Source organism: Ursus arctos, unplaced genomic scaffold (genome assembly GCF_023065955.2).
Source record: "Ursus arctos isolate Adak ecotype North America unplaced genomic scaffold, UrsArc2.0 scaffold_2, whole genome shotgun sequence".
Classification (NCBI taxonomy): Eukaryota; Metazoa; Chordata; class Mammalia; order Carnivora; family Ursidae; genus Ursus; species Ursus arctos.
Window position 1 is genome coordinate 86920284 of NW_026622874.1, and position 14976 is coordinate 86935259.

The following is a 14976-nucleotide window of genomic DNA, read 5'->3' on the forward strand; positions in this document are numbered from 1 at the left end:
CTCAGTGATCACACCCTCTTCAGAAATACTCAGAGGAAGCATGCAGGGGGGGGGGGGGTGAAAAGTCCTCCAGTCATTGAGCACCCCACTGGATGCTCAGAACCGGGGAGAAAAGAGAACACGAACATTAATACCGATGATATAGGGTATGCAAATGTTCAAAGCCAAGGGCAGAAGTGAGGGGAGCAGGCTGGGATTTTAAAGCAGGGTTTGGAGGAGATCTCACTGGGAAGATAACACTGGAGCAAAGGCTTGAAGGAGGGGAGCAAGCCGTAGGGACATCCCGGGAAAGGAGTTTCCAGAAAGCGGGAGTAGCCAGTGCAAAGGCCCTGCGGTAGGGCAATAACTGAGAGCAGTGTGGCTGGAGCTGAGTGGGCAGCAAGGAGAATAGCAGAAAACAAGGGTGCCGAGGTGATGGGGAGACGGTGAGAGCGCGTGGTCTGGGTGGGCCCTTACGAGGACTATAGCATTTACCCCCAGTGGGGTGGAAGCCTCAAGCGGCTCTGAGCAGAGGGAGACATGATCTGACTCGGTATAACGGGACCTCTCTGGCTGCTGGGTGAAGAAGGGGACCAGCCAGTGGCTAGTGAGTATCTCCAGGCAGGGTAATGCCTGTGGCTCAGCCCAGGGTGGTAGCAAAGGCAGTGGAGGTTCCAGGTCCATATTCAAAGCAGCAGGATCTGTTCAAGGATCAAGCATAGGGTGTAAAGACACCCCTGGGGTGTTTGGCAGGAGCTCCTCCAAGGACAGAGTTGCCATTTGCGGAGACAGAAGGCATTGGGAGAAGCCGACCTGGGGCTACACAGGGAAGATCAGAAATTCTGGCTGATTCCGCGTGGGGCCTTGTACTCAAGCCACAGATAAGACTGAAACGAATGCAACTCCTTGGGCTGCCCCGTCGCGCGGCTGGCTATCGTCAAACAGCCACGAACAGGTGACACCACCTTGGGTGCGGCCAGGCGTTAAGGAAAACTCGTGGCACCTGTTAAAGATGGTAAGACAGGCTTTCTTTATTCAAGGGGCCACGGGAATGGGGGCGTTGGCCTGAGGGGAGAGAGATAGGGCTCCACTCTGAACACAACAAGGAAAAGAGGGGAGCTATAGCCGAGGGGCAGGCTCGGGGTCGACGGGGGAAGATCACGAAGAGGAAGACATCACAGCTAGAGGGATTCGGCTAAACCCACTTGAAGAACTCTCACTGGCAGCCCCGGGGAAGAAGATGTCCAGGGTGGAGATAAGGAATCTGAGTGGGTTTCAAGGGTGAGGGATTCTTGCTAAACTGACCCAGTGGGATTCTAGCTCCGATGGGACTAAGCCGGCCAAGGACAGAGCCCAGGGTTAGAGCCTGGCTAGGAAGAGGGCTCAGAGGGGCCTGACCCTGCTTTGGTCAAGGAGAGTCCATGTCAGGAGTGAGGGGGGTGGGATTTGTTTAGGGGTCCAGAAATGTGGGCACAAGCCCCTGGTTCCCCTCCACAGGCCGAGACCTCCCGTTTCTCTGCTGCCCCTGCAGCAGCCGGTCCCCATCTAGCTCCCACCCTGCACTTACTGCCACAGCGATGAGCCCCGCCCCTCTGCTTAACCTCCTCCCTGCATTGCCTGTCCCAGGACAAAGTCTAAATGCTGTTCCAGGTCCTTCGAGATGGGCTCCGGCCTACATCTCCAGCCCCTTAGCCCACTCCTCCCGCTGCCACCGACACCAAACCACTTTGCAGGTCTGACCACCTGGTGCTCAGAGCGGACCTCGGGTCCCTGCCTGCCTCCCTTCCTCTGCTGGAGCGCCCCTGCTCTCCCTATCTCGGCTGTCCTTCAAAGGCCTGTTTAAACATCGCCCTGCTGCAGAGGCTTCCCTGGCCCTGCCCAGGCCTCCTCTGAGCTGCCAGGCCTGTGTCCACACCTGTCTCCCCGGCAGGCCCGGGGGCCCCCTGAGGTCTCCCCCACTGACAGCCTGCAGGCCAAATTTGGCCCGTAAGCGTGTTCTGTATGGCCTGCTTGGACTTGCCTCCACAGCGTGTTAAATTTTCATGAGTTACCAACGCTCAGTAATCATGAGATTTCATACAAAATCTAGACATCTAGCTTCTTTTGCAAGATGAAATTACGTGCCCACCGCGGTAACCATTGGCAGAAGTCCCCTGCAGGGGACATGAGGGGTCACAGCAGGTCTGGGGCCCTTCCATCTTCAAGGACACCTGTGGGGGCCCTGAGTTTGGGGGGGGCGGGGGTGCTCATTTGAATCTGCGAACCTAGAATCAAAGCCCAAAACATGTTTTATAAAACCAATCCACGGTGCTCAAAGTCAGCATGACGGTTACGCTTGGGAGGTGGCCTGGTGGCCAGGAGGGCCATGGTAAGGGGCCTCTGGGGGCCGCTCACACAAGTGGGTTCAGTTTATGAAAACTCATCGAGCCGCACAGTTGGGAATTATGCTCTCTTTTATATTCAACAAAACTGGCCAGAAAAAAAATGTTGCTATTCATAATGAAATTACTACTTTTCAGGAAGTATGAATATGCATTGAAGGGACATGGCCCACTTGCATTCTGCTTCCGACTGTCTCTGGAGTCGACTGATACAAAGGCGTTGGTTCTGGGCCTCCTAAGTCCCTTCCTGATTCTTAAATCTTCAAAACAGAGCTTGGGAAACCGTAGCATCCCCGGCCTCTGGGCCCTCCTAATTATAGCAAGGGATTAGTCAATTAACAATTATCGGTGAGGTTTTTTAAACATTCATTCTCAAGGTATCTAAGCATAATACCCTCTTTATTCCCCTGGTAAAGACACCACTCCAGGCTTTCTACACAAGCCCCCTCCCCACCCCAATCCCCGTGCTGCTGTGTTCAGAGGCTGCTTGCTGCTCCGGGCGAGTATTCCCAGGGGAGGAAGGGACCCTGGAGCTCCGTGCAATCAAAGAAGTCCCAGGGGGAGGGTTCTCCCGAGGAGAAAGGATCCAATTTCATTAGATCGGCCTGTTCTTTGAAACTGTCTTAGTTCTTCCAACAACTGTTCAAGAAGAATTTATTGAGTCCCTGCTCTGTGCCCGGGATTCGGTGAACATGACAAACCAGGTCCGTGATTTCATGGGGCTCATGTTCTTGAGAGAGAGGCAACGATAAACAAGGACACCGATAATAAACTCGGTAATTGCACGTGGTAGTCTATGCAGCGGAGTAAAGGAAAGAGGATGGGAGAGAAAGTACCCGGGGCCTCACTAAGGAGGGGAATTGGAGCTGGAGAGTGTTAGGCGTCCCAGGTTGAGGGCGGAAGGTCTGAATTTTCATCCGGGCTGGGCCACACCTGGGCCACACCCGTCTCTCTGAGCCTGTGTGTTCTCAACTGTAAATAGGGGTGGGGAAAGGGAAGGCCAGCATGTGCTGAGCATGGGAGCCAGTGATGGCTGTGGAGCAGGAGCATGACGTGACCCAGGGGTGTTTCCGGAAGGTTGCCCAGGAGGCCAGTAGGGGATGAGGGGGGTGGATGGGAGGTGAGGCCTCTTGAAGATGTGTCAGGTTCCCACCACACACTGAAGCCGGCTCTGAGAGTCATTCAAGTCAGAGCCCGTGAACATTTATTTGGCACCAACTGCGTGCCAGGCACTTTGGCCAGAGATTGAACCCTTATGGGATTCTTACGGAGAAACTGAAGCTCAGGAAGGAGCAGGCAGGGGTCAGAATCCAGGCCTGTCTCCCTGGCGTCTTCCAGTGAATCAAGCGTCGGCACCAAGACCCAAGATGAACCATCCTTCCTTGCTCTCTGACTCCTCTCCTTGTTCTCAGCGCTTGGTGGGATTTTCCTCAGTCTCCAAGGTCTGAAGCTGATTTTACTCCAGCCTTGAGGAGGGATGACAGGAAGACTGGGAAGCAAACAGACGTTTTAAGGTGTCTTCTGGACCAGCCCCTTCTTGGGCTGTTTTTTTGAGTGGACCTTCCTTCCAAAGCTGTTGTTTGCTTCCCTCTGCTGCCCCCTAGGGGCCAAGAGGAGCATAGCTGACCTTGCTTTCCTGCACCAGGGAGGAAGCCCTCCCTACTTCCCCACCCACCACCAGGGAGCTAACACTGCCTGGGGAGAGATGGGGGGGGGGGGGCGCGGGAGGGACCCGGGACTCCACAAGGGATTAAGAGCAGAAGACTGGAACCGAGTATCAATATTTATAAATTATTTATAAATTCCATAGTGATGCACAAATATATCACAAACAGTATAAAGCATATATATAAAAACTAGAAAAATGTAAGGGACATAAAGACTAGATAAACACTACTTTTAAATGTTTCTATGTTATTTAATATCAGCATAGCAGACCTTTTGGTTTTCACTTAAAGAATCTTAATGGTTTTTTTACTGCTTGCAACGCAACTGCGTGTGTTTTGTTTGTCGGTTTTTGAAAAGCGTGGGTTAACACTACTGCGTTGCGGTAGGTCAAGGGTCTGGTTTTATGTAAGGTTCTTTCCACACTTGATTGAGCGGTGGTTAAAGCTGAAAGCAAGGCTGAAATTTTGATTTATACAAAGACTGATAAATCCGAATGGAAGAAGTGGCTTGTGGGCTATACTTTCTATGCATCGATACTCACATTTGAGTCCCACTCACAAAATAGGGACCGTTTTTGGTGTGCTTTGGCTAACGTACATCCTTCTTCCTTGATGGCCATCACTTAGTCTTGTAGACAAATCAGCAGATTGGTATTTGTGTGTTTTTAGCAAATGGATTCAAGTCTCCCTAAAAGTTTTTTTTTTTAAAGATTTTTATTTATTTCTTTGACAGAGAGAGAGCCAGCCAGCGAGAGAGGGAACACAAGCAGGGGGAGTGGGAGAGGAAGAAGCAGGCTCCCAGCGGAGGAGCCTGATGCGGGGCTCGATCCCAGACCTCCGGGATCACGCCCTGGGCTGAAGGCAGACACTTAATGACTGAGCCACCCAGGCGCCCCTTAAAAGTTTTCTTTTGAAAAGTCTTAGAATTGTTGAAATGTTCTGTTTTCAAGTTCTTAAAGCATGCAGACTCGGAGAGTTTTTGAAGGAAACATACTTTCATTGCTTTTTGGCAACAAAAGCTCATAACAATGGAAGCTTTTCCAAACATCTGCTTTCCGAATGCTCTTCCCAACACCTGAGTTCCTCTCAAAAAGCAATTAGTCTCATGCATTGTTTAAAAGTCACCTTCTTCTTGAAGGAGCAGACTAGGTGCATTGTTTTTTGGGGGACAAATAGCTGACAGTCACGTGTCACCCCAGAAGAGGTCAGCTAATGTGGGCACTTGTCTCTTTCATGAAAGAAAAACACGAGACTCAATTCAGCCTCAGCAGCTGTGGAAAGTCCTCAGGGTCACTCCCCACCTCGTAACAAAGGATCGCTGGGAAGTCTTCCGTGCAAAGGTCTTGTTTTTAGCCGTAATAATATGTGATAAATATCACAATAGAAAATATTGATTCTGTGCCAGGAGCTATATAAGCAGGCTCCCATCTATTAACTCATTACACCCACAAGCCACACGAGGTGGCAGGCACGGTCTAGTTCGCTTTGACAGCTAGGGAAACTGAGGCACCGAACTGGGCAGAACTCGGAGAGGTCAACCAGAAAGGTTCATGTAATACATTACCCCAATGGTTCATGTTCTTAGGACATGCCTGTTGTGGCTGTGATAGATGATACTGTCCAAAGGGAGACTGTTGGGAGGGCAAGGTGAGAACATGGGGACCCTTGAACTTGGGGACGAGAGCTTCCCCCACCACGCAGGAGACACTGTGGGCTTCTAGCAAACTCAAGTCCAGGCCTGTGCAAGGGATGCCCGAGTCTCACTTGCCCGTGCTGCGGAGCGCTGCCTTATCTTCCAAGGGCTTATAATCAAGACACATCTTCTGGAGCCTTTTATCTTTACCACACAATCCGTTAACCAGTGCAGATGCTCACACAGTCACACACACACACACACACACACACACACACACGCCTAACCCTCCTTTCATTGGTTTAGTCTCCCAAGTAAAAGAAAGAGAAAGAACATCCACTAATCGTCACCCAGAGTACCCAGAGTTTGCACGCATGACCTTGATGGTGCCCTTATATTCCCATTTTATAGGTAAGAAAACTGAGACTGGAAGAGAAGTGACTTGCCCAAGGTCAATGGCAGAGCTAAGGTTCAACCCCAGGCATGTGATTCGGACTCTAGTGGCCCAGGATGCCTCGACCTGGAAAGGGCCTCCCCAGGAACACCTGAGCAGTCAACTCCATTCTGTGTGTTGGAAGCTTTGGACCAGAAAGGCAATCTATCGTATTAGAAGAGGGTTTCATTGAAATTGTGAGGTCAGTGAAGCACGGAAGAAAGAACAGAGCCCCCTCTTGGGTTAAGGATATTATTGAGAGAAAATCGAGCCCTGGCCAGTACCCTCCAGGTGCACAGTGAACCAAGGATGGGCACGCAAGTGGGTGGATTTGGGCTATGAATCAAAGGGATTGTCATAAGTCTTCACGCTCAGGAATGTGGGTACTACTGGTCTAAAGGGTCATGCTCAATGCGGAGAGGAAGCAGACGAGGTGGTTGTGACTTAGTGTGGCCCCTGCCGTATACTGTAGTCTGGCTGCAGGGCAGGGGGACCTTGGCCCTGGGAGAAGGTGGAACCAGCCTTCTTGGTGGTTTGAGAGAAATACAGCAGAGTTGGGAAGCTACTGTGACCTTTCTGCCTGGGGTGTTGTTCTGGTACTTATTTCTGTACCGTATCTCTGTGTATTTCTGTGTCATAACTTTTGCCTTGTGACTTTGGAATGCCCTTCCACGATGGGCCCACTTCCCAGGCTCTTGACTTTGGATTTGGCCATGTGACTTGCTTTGCCAATAGTATAAGGTAGAAATCTTGCTGGGCCAGTTCCCAGGCTAGGCCTCAAGGTACCTTGCGTGTTCCCACTTGCCCTGTGTCATTGCCAGGATAAGAACACACCAGAGCTAGACCAGCTAGCCCCAGGAGGAGGACCTTGACTGACAGCCCCCCAGCTGACTTCCAGATAGGTGACTGAGCCCAACCAGGACCAGCAGAGCTCCCTCACCAAGTGCAGCCTAGATCAGTCAATCAACCAACCCACAGGTCCACATGAACAAACAGATACTGCTTTAAGGCACTGACTTGGGGGGGGTCATTTGTTACGTAGCATTTTTGGAGCAGAAGCTAACCGATACAGTGGACATTTGTGTTCTCATTATTTCACATTTCCAGCCTCCGGCCCTCTCCCTAAGAGCCGGGGACATGCAAAGCATGTCCTCAAAGAGGAAAGACAAAGATGGAATTACTGGTGGCCCCAGGCATCCAGGGCAGCAAGTCTGGGTCACTGGGAAGGTGGGAAGAGGTCAACTGGAGACATCTCCCCATTAGGACTCTCAAAGCGTCTCCAGAAACAAAGTATATAGAATTGATAGAACTGAAAAAGAATGTGGAGAGCAGAAATGGCCAACCTATGTCCCAGAGATGTTCATAAAACCATTCCTTTGTGATGGACAAGAGGGAAGAAAGAAAGGGAACTCACAAGGACATCAGCTGCTCTAACTGCTGAGCCTTGGGGTCTTCTCACAACATGGCATGATGGGCAGAAGTACAGGAGCTCCTGGAGCCAGACCATGTGAGTTTGAATCCCAGTGCTCCCACCAATCACTGTGTCACCTTGGCTATTCAGTCTTTCAGTGTCTTGGTTTCTTTGTCTGTAAAGTGAGAATAATAGTAGCCTCTGCCTTAGACTTATTGTGAGAATTACCTGAATAATACAGAAAATGCTTCAAACCATACCGACCCCACATGAGAGTCTGTTGAGGGGTTCACAATAAGAATATTTGTGGATTCCTGGAACAACACAAGGGTTTAATAAACATGGGCTCCTCCCTCTTGGTGTACCAGTCAGCCATTGCTGTGTAATACATTACCCCAAACATAGTCGCTTAAAACAGCAAGAAGCTTTTATTAGCTCTCAGTATGTCTGAGTTGGGAACTTAGGATTGGCTTGGCAGGGTAGTTCTGACTCAGGTTCTCTCACGGGGCCACTGTCAAGATGTTGGACAGGACTACAGTCTCTGAAGGCTTGACTTCCAAGATGGCTGCCCCAAAAGTTCATGCTGGCTGTTGGTAGAAAGCAACAGATGCCCCCTGTCCCCGCCCCCGTCATGCTGACCTGTCTATAGTGTGGCTTAAGCGTCCTCACAAGATGGCAGCTGGCTTCCTCAGAGTTAGCGATCTCAGAGAAAAAGCTGCAATGTCCTTTATGATCTAGCTTGGGATGTCACACTCTGTCATTTCCATAATATTCAAGGTGCTACACAGGTCAATACCAACCAATGTGAGAGAGGACTACTCAGAACAGAAGGCAGGGATCGTTAGGGGCCAGCTTGGAGGCTGTAGGCCACCTGGTCAACATCCACACCAGTCCACAGAAGATGCCCTTTATCTTCTCAGAATTGTTTACCATTCGAGAGCATCTTTCTTTCTTTCTCCGTTCTTCTTTTCTCCCTTCCTCCCTTCCTTTCATTTTTCTAAGATTTTATTTATTTATTTGAGAGAGAGAAGAGATAGCACAAGCCAGGGGGAGCTGCAGAGGGAGAGGGAGAAGCAGGTTCCCCGATGAGCAGGGAGCCGATGTGGGGCTGGATCCCACGACTCTGAGATCATGACCTGAGCCAAAGGCAGGCGCTTAACTGACTGAGCCACCCAGGTGCCCCCTTTTCTTCCTTTTTAATAGCTTTTAATTCTGATTATAAAGGTGGTGTGTTGCAGGAACTTCAGAGGAACTTCTCTCTCTAGGAAGCCCCAGTAGGTGGTTCCCGATGCCTCACCATGGACGGGGAGAATGGGGTGTTCTGTTGGTTTCAGCCAATCAGGATTCACCCCTGAAGCTGTGTGTGGCTAAGCCCCCACCCTCTGCCCACAGAAGCCCTGAAGACAGCATTGGTGTCAAACACAGGACTGTTGCCGGGACCGACACCCGGGGATAATCTCCGAGATCAGGGCGGGTGGGGCTGGGATTACATGTCTCCCTTGCTAAATTGAGTAATGAAACTTTCATTAAGGGATATAGTTTGTCAACGCCAAGAAAACAAGGCAGTTCTGGGCAGACTCATTAAAAGCAAATCCTTCTCCACCAGAGCAAGTGCCGAGTCTGATGGGATTGTGAAATGAGACGGGGCGGGCAGGAGGGCTTTGCAGAAGGGCTGTCTAGCCCGCTAAGTGCGTGTGGAGGGCTTTCCCGGGCCCCAAAGACACAAGTGTAGAGGGACAGCCCTTTTACCCAAGGTTTCTCTGACCAAGGGTTGGCTCCTTAGCAAACATGCGTGAGAGCTGCTTCCATCAGATACGGCGTTAAGTGCCCGGCCACCTCTCCATCAACCAAGGAGAGTCACGTGTAGCCTTGTCCCTCCAGGAACTTGACCCTCACTCTCTGGCCCCCTCTGACTAGAGGTGACAGGGACCCACCATCCCAGCTGGAGAGACACCCTGAGCCCCTCGCCCTCCACCTCGTGAACGGGACCCAGGGAGCCCTCACTCAGAAAACTGCGAGGTCACGGGCACACAGACTGGCCATGTCAGGGCTGTGTGCCGTTGGTCAGGCCCCCATGAACCATCACAAGATGGGCGTAACAATATCCATTCGACATATGGAAAACTCCAGGCATGACTTTTTCTTTACTTTGAGCCAAGATTTTTTTTCTCTTGAGCCAAGTTTTTCGATCAGGAGATTACATACAAACAATTGGATTCTCCACCTTCTCAGGAATCACCTACAACTCTGCCCCCACTGGACCTGCGTTCCCAACTGGCAGAATTAGCTGGAGCTGAGTAATTGCTGGAAGGCAGGAGATGGTCTCCCCGCTTTGCCACACTCCCCACCACTCCCAGTTGTCTTACATCAGACCTACTTGGCACATTTCCATCCCTGACCTAATCCTGGCAGCCCCTGACCGACCAGACTTGCCCACCCCGGGGTTAGAGGTTCAGCTCCACTGTCCTCAGAGCTGTACCCAGATGGTCACCTGGGATCCGCCCTCCTAAGTCCACAGTTCAACGTCCAATCTGTGTAGGGAATGCTCCTGGCTACTCTCTGCCTCCTTCACCGCACGAGCCATCGTGGCCCAGACCAGCACGGAGGACCCGGGAACAAACCCCCCAGCCAGAATCCAGCTCCATTTTAACCCTCGGGGAGGTTAGTGTACACGCGGCTTCCTCACGGTCCCTGGGCTTCTATTTGAATGGAGCCTCCAGCCACCTGCCCAAAGGTGTCGTCAACCCCTCAGCCAACACTCATCGAGCCCGCATTCGGGAAGTAGCCAACCGTGGCCCCCGCGCCAAATCCACCCCCAGCCTGTGGGTGCTCCACCCACCCGCTGAGAATGTGCTTTTTGCATTCTTAAATAGTTGGGGGGAAAAAATCAAAATAATATTTTGTGACACTGGAAAATTCTATGAAATTCAAATTTCGGCCTCCATAAATAAAGTTTTATTGGAACGCAGCCCTGTGGATTCCGCAGCATCTACGCCTGTGCCTCTCGCGCTCCGTCCGCAGGGCTGGGTTGTGGTGACAGAAACAAGTGGCCCGCAGAGCCTCCGATGTTGCTCTCTGGCCCTTTCAGCTCTGCTGTGTTTCAGGCCCTGTTCTGGGTGCTGGCGATACCGAGGTGCTCTAGTTTCCTCCGGCCGCCGCAACCCAGCACCCCCAACTGGGCCGCTTCAGACAACAAAAATGGACTCTCCCAGTTCTGGAAGCCAGAAGTCTGAGATCAAGGGGTTGGCAGGGCCATATTCCTTCCCGAGGCTCCCAGGAGGACCCTCCTGTGCTTCTTCCCGCTACTGGTGGTTTGACGTTCCTGGTGGCTCCTCTGTGGGTCTTATAAGGACACTTGTCATTGAAATTAGGGCCCACTGGCCAATCCAGGATGGTCTCATCTCAAGATCCTTAATTAATTCTATCGTCCAAGACCCTCTTTTCCCAAATAAGGTCGCATTCACAGTTTCTGGGACATGGACATATCTTTGGAGGGGGGTGGGGCACCATTCAACCCACGACAAGTGGTTTCATGCTTTCTAGAAACTTCCGTCCCTCAAAAATAAAAAGAAGTCACGTAACAGGTCAGGTGTTGCTGGAAGCCGCAGAGGAGACAGTGAGGGCTGAGGAGAACGGGAGCGGGGAGAAGGTTGCTGCATATTACCCCCTTGAACAGACACCAGGGAAGGGAGGTGCCGACGTGGGGGCGGGGGGCCAGAAGGTGCAGAGCCCCAAAGAGGAAGAACGCGGGCACAGGTGAGGAGCAGCCGGGGGTCCCCGTGCGGCTGGAGGTGAGTGAGCAAGACGGGCAGAGAAGGATTATAGTCTTGGCTACTGTCTGTTAAGGGGCTGCTTATTCAGGTCCTTGGCCATGTGGCCAGCAGGACTGACCCCTACTGCGGTTCGGCTCTTTTTATGTACCCTTAGCTCGTGGGGACAATCTCAGTTAATCCCTAACTTGGAAACTGTAATGATGGACCTCCTTCCCTCCGTCATTTTGATAAATGAGCTGTGGCGAGTTGACTTGTGGGAGGTCACTGAGCCCGGAGGCGGCCGGGCGGTGACCCTGGAGTTACTTCCAGGCCTGGAGCTCCCGCCTCCTCAAGCCCTTCGGTGGGGGCTGTCTTAAAACAGAACACAGGGGGGAATCGGGTTTAACAGACCTGAGCCAGATTACAGAACGAACAGTGGGAGGCTTTGGAGGAGCTCAGGAGGGGACCGCCCGTGTGTCCAGCTTTGACATTCAAGGTCCGTTATGATAGAAAACAGTCTTCACGATGGGCTCTCTACTGAGCAAGCCCGTCCTGTGTGATCCACGCCGGGCCACCAGGCCAGCCACACACTCTCTGAGCTGCCTCCCTGTCCCCTAGTCCCTGTCTGGGGCCCAAGGGTCTAGGCCGCTTTTAGGGTGCCTGAGTTTGGGGCGGGGGCACGGAGGCCTCAGCAAGGGCTGCCGAGGACAGGCTGAGCCTCCTGCCAAGCGAGGCAGCGGTGGCAAGATGTCAGCTCTCGCCTGGGCAGTGCTGGGGGGCCGGGGAGCACCATGTTGTACAATTGCGGACTTTCCACTACTGCTTAAAACTCATGTCAAAACAATGCAATCAAATAACACCTCATAATACTCCCCCTCTCGCCCTCTAAATTCTAGCCACACTGGTCTTCCTTCTGTTCTCCACTACGCCCAACCGATTCCTGCCCCAGGACCTTTGCACAGCTGTTCCTCCTGGTCACATAACCACTGCTGACTCAGTTTCCTTACCTGTAAAGTGGGGGTGGTCTCACAGACGAGGTGGAGATTCATTAAGATACTATTCAGGGAACAGGCCGCCCAGCGAGGTTTTTGTCCCCGCTTGGCAGCTAAGGGCTGAAGCCGAGGACCAAAGCTGTCACATCAAGTATCGCCCCCAGACGCTTAAAGAGAAGGAGACTCTTTGAGAATTGCCCAGATAGCCTGGGGATGCCCGCCGGGGAGGGGGAGCGGGCCTCCTGCTTGCAGGCCGGATGGTGGCTGAGCTGGAGGCTTTGCAGGCCCACGCCGGTGCCCCTGCAAGAGAGAAGCATGGGCAGGAGCTTCCTCAGAGCCTGGGGAGGTGAGTAATGCATTTTTATTTTCAGTCCCTCTCCCCCAGAGTGGGGTGGAAGATGGATGTGTGTATCAGTTAACCGGGGCCGTGGTAATCCTGTATAACAAAGAGCCACAGAACGTCAGTGCCCACAACAACACATGTTTACTTAGTTCAGGAATAGCAGCTCGCTGGGGCCGGATGATCTAGAATGAGCTGGCTGGAGAGCTCTGCTGAGCTCCGCTGGGCCCACTCGTGTGTGCAGGGGGTGGCTGGCATCCTCCCGCTCTCAGCCCCACCTGCTCACCTGTCCTGGGGGAGCTCCAGGCTGGGCTCGGCGGGGCAGCTCGCTGAGCTCAGCTGGCCTGCTCAGGGGTCTGCAGCTGGCTGGTGTTGGCGGGCGAGGGTGTCCTCAGCTCTTCCCCACACATCCTCCACCCGCTTCCTTGGACCAGAGGGGCAGTCCCCACCCACTCTTCCTGACAATGGCAGGCGAGGACACAAGCATGGGGCCTCTGAAGCGCCTGGCTCAGAACTGACCACTGTCACTTTCACTTACCCTGTAAGCCCAAGTAAGTCATATGGCCAAACCAGAGTCAAGGGGAGGGAAATAAATTCCTCCTCTTTCGTGTTAGAGCTGCAAGCCACAAGGCACAGGGCGAGCATGGACAGGGTAAAGAACCAGGGCAAGAGCGATCTACTACAGTGCTTGGCTACCAGAATTGGGGGCTACCTGGACATCAGCGGCATTTCTGGCCCAGTGACTTCTGAAGGTGGGAGGCCCATTGCAGGGGTCCAGGCCCGTAGCTGATCTCGAGCTGAAGGCCTCAGGGCCTTTGCACTGCACCTGGAGGGACCCAGGGGAAATCACCTTTCTTCTCTGTGGCCCTCAGAAGGAGAGAGAAGGGTCCCCTCTGTCCCAGCAGAAGTTAGAAGAGGAGACGGCGTCACAGGACCCCTCCAGTGACCATGGAACCGAGACCTAGACATGGTGCTGAGGACCGTCTTCAGCAATGCAGCAGGACAGCGCTGAGCATCAAGCTGCTGTACGGACCTGGGCTCAGAGTCCCACGCCGCCGCGACGCTGGGCAAGTCCCGGGTCCTCCCTGAGCGTCTGTCTCTGAGTTTCTGCCCCTGAAAGTGAAAATAACCACCTACCTGTCCCAGAGGCTGATGTGTGGGGATGGCATGAGGGCCATGGGGCGATGCTGGGGCCCAGCCTGGGACAGTCTCCCCTCTGACCCCTGACTCGTGTCTCCATCCTTTGTAGATCAAGTATCAGCTGAACCCCCCGGTCGTCCCTGTCTGCTGCTGACCAGCCAACACGAGGCTTCCAGCGCTGTGGGTAATACACCCCAACAGCCCAGAGGACCCCTGTTTAAGGCGCAACGACTGTGTCCCAGGTTCAAAGCTAAATACGTGACATGTATCATCCCCCGTGGCCCTTCGGCATCCCCAGAGGAACGCGTACTAAGTCTGCTTTGCAGACAAGGGCCCAGCACCAGAGAGCCTAAGCGATGTGGCCAAGGTCACACAGCTGGGCCGGCGACGTGCGCTGAGATGCCCAAGAAATCAGCCTACACGCAGGTGAAACGGTATCACTTCAACACCGTACATCGCATTCTCTGACTTTAGTATTGTTTTCGTTGCTCTCCCCGACCCCGACCCAGTTTTACTAACCGACTGGTCTAACTGACTTAGAACTGTTTCTAATTTTACTTACTTGGGGGTGGGTGTCGGCACTACACTTCTTCCAACATTTAGGGTCTGACCCTTCAAGAGCAACCAGCAGCATGGGGACTCGAACCCAGATCTGCCCGAGTCTGACTCTTGTGCCCTCAGTGAGGTCAGACAGACCCTGACTCCCACCACCAAGCCCTCAGACACCCACCTCTCCGGCTGCCTCCAGAGGGGTCAGGACTGGGAGAGACGACAGAGGGTGGGGGCCACCCCCCCACCCCCGAGGAGGCCCAGGCCTGAGGCCTTGCCCTGCTGGCCTCCCTTACCGAGGGGAGGGTCTGTGGGGCGGGTCTGGCTGTCGGAGTCCTAGGGATCCAGAAATACTCGGTGTGGCCACCTAGTGGGGACAGGTCACGTTGCAGCTGCCCACCCACGGTCTTCTAAATAGGCCGTGTCCGGGCACCTCACCGCCTGTTGTAGACGGCGATTCTCCTGTCCCAGCCCCACTTTTACCAGATGTGTACGTAGGAATCCAGTGGGGGAGTGAGTCAAGCCGCTCCCCGGAGCAGCGGGCAGAGCAAGCACGGGGAAGGACAGCAAGACTTCAGAGGCAGGTGGTAGGCCTGAGTAGCGGCTGGGGTGTAGCCCCTGGTGGGAGAGCTCCAAGGCTGATTAAGGATTCCCTGAGCAGCCTGATGTCCTCATCAAGTCCTGCAGGTGAGCAGGAAG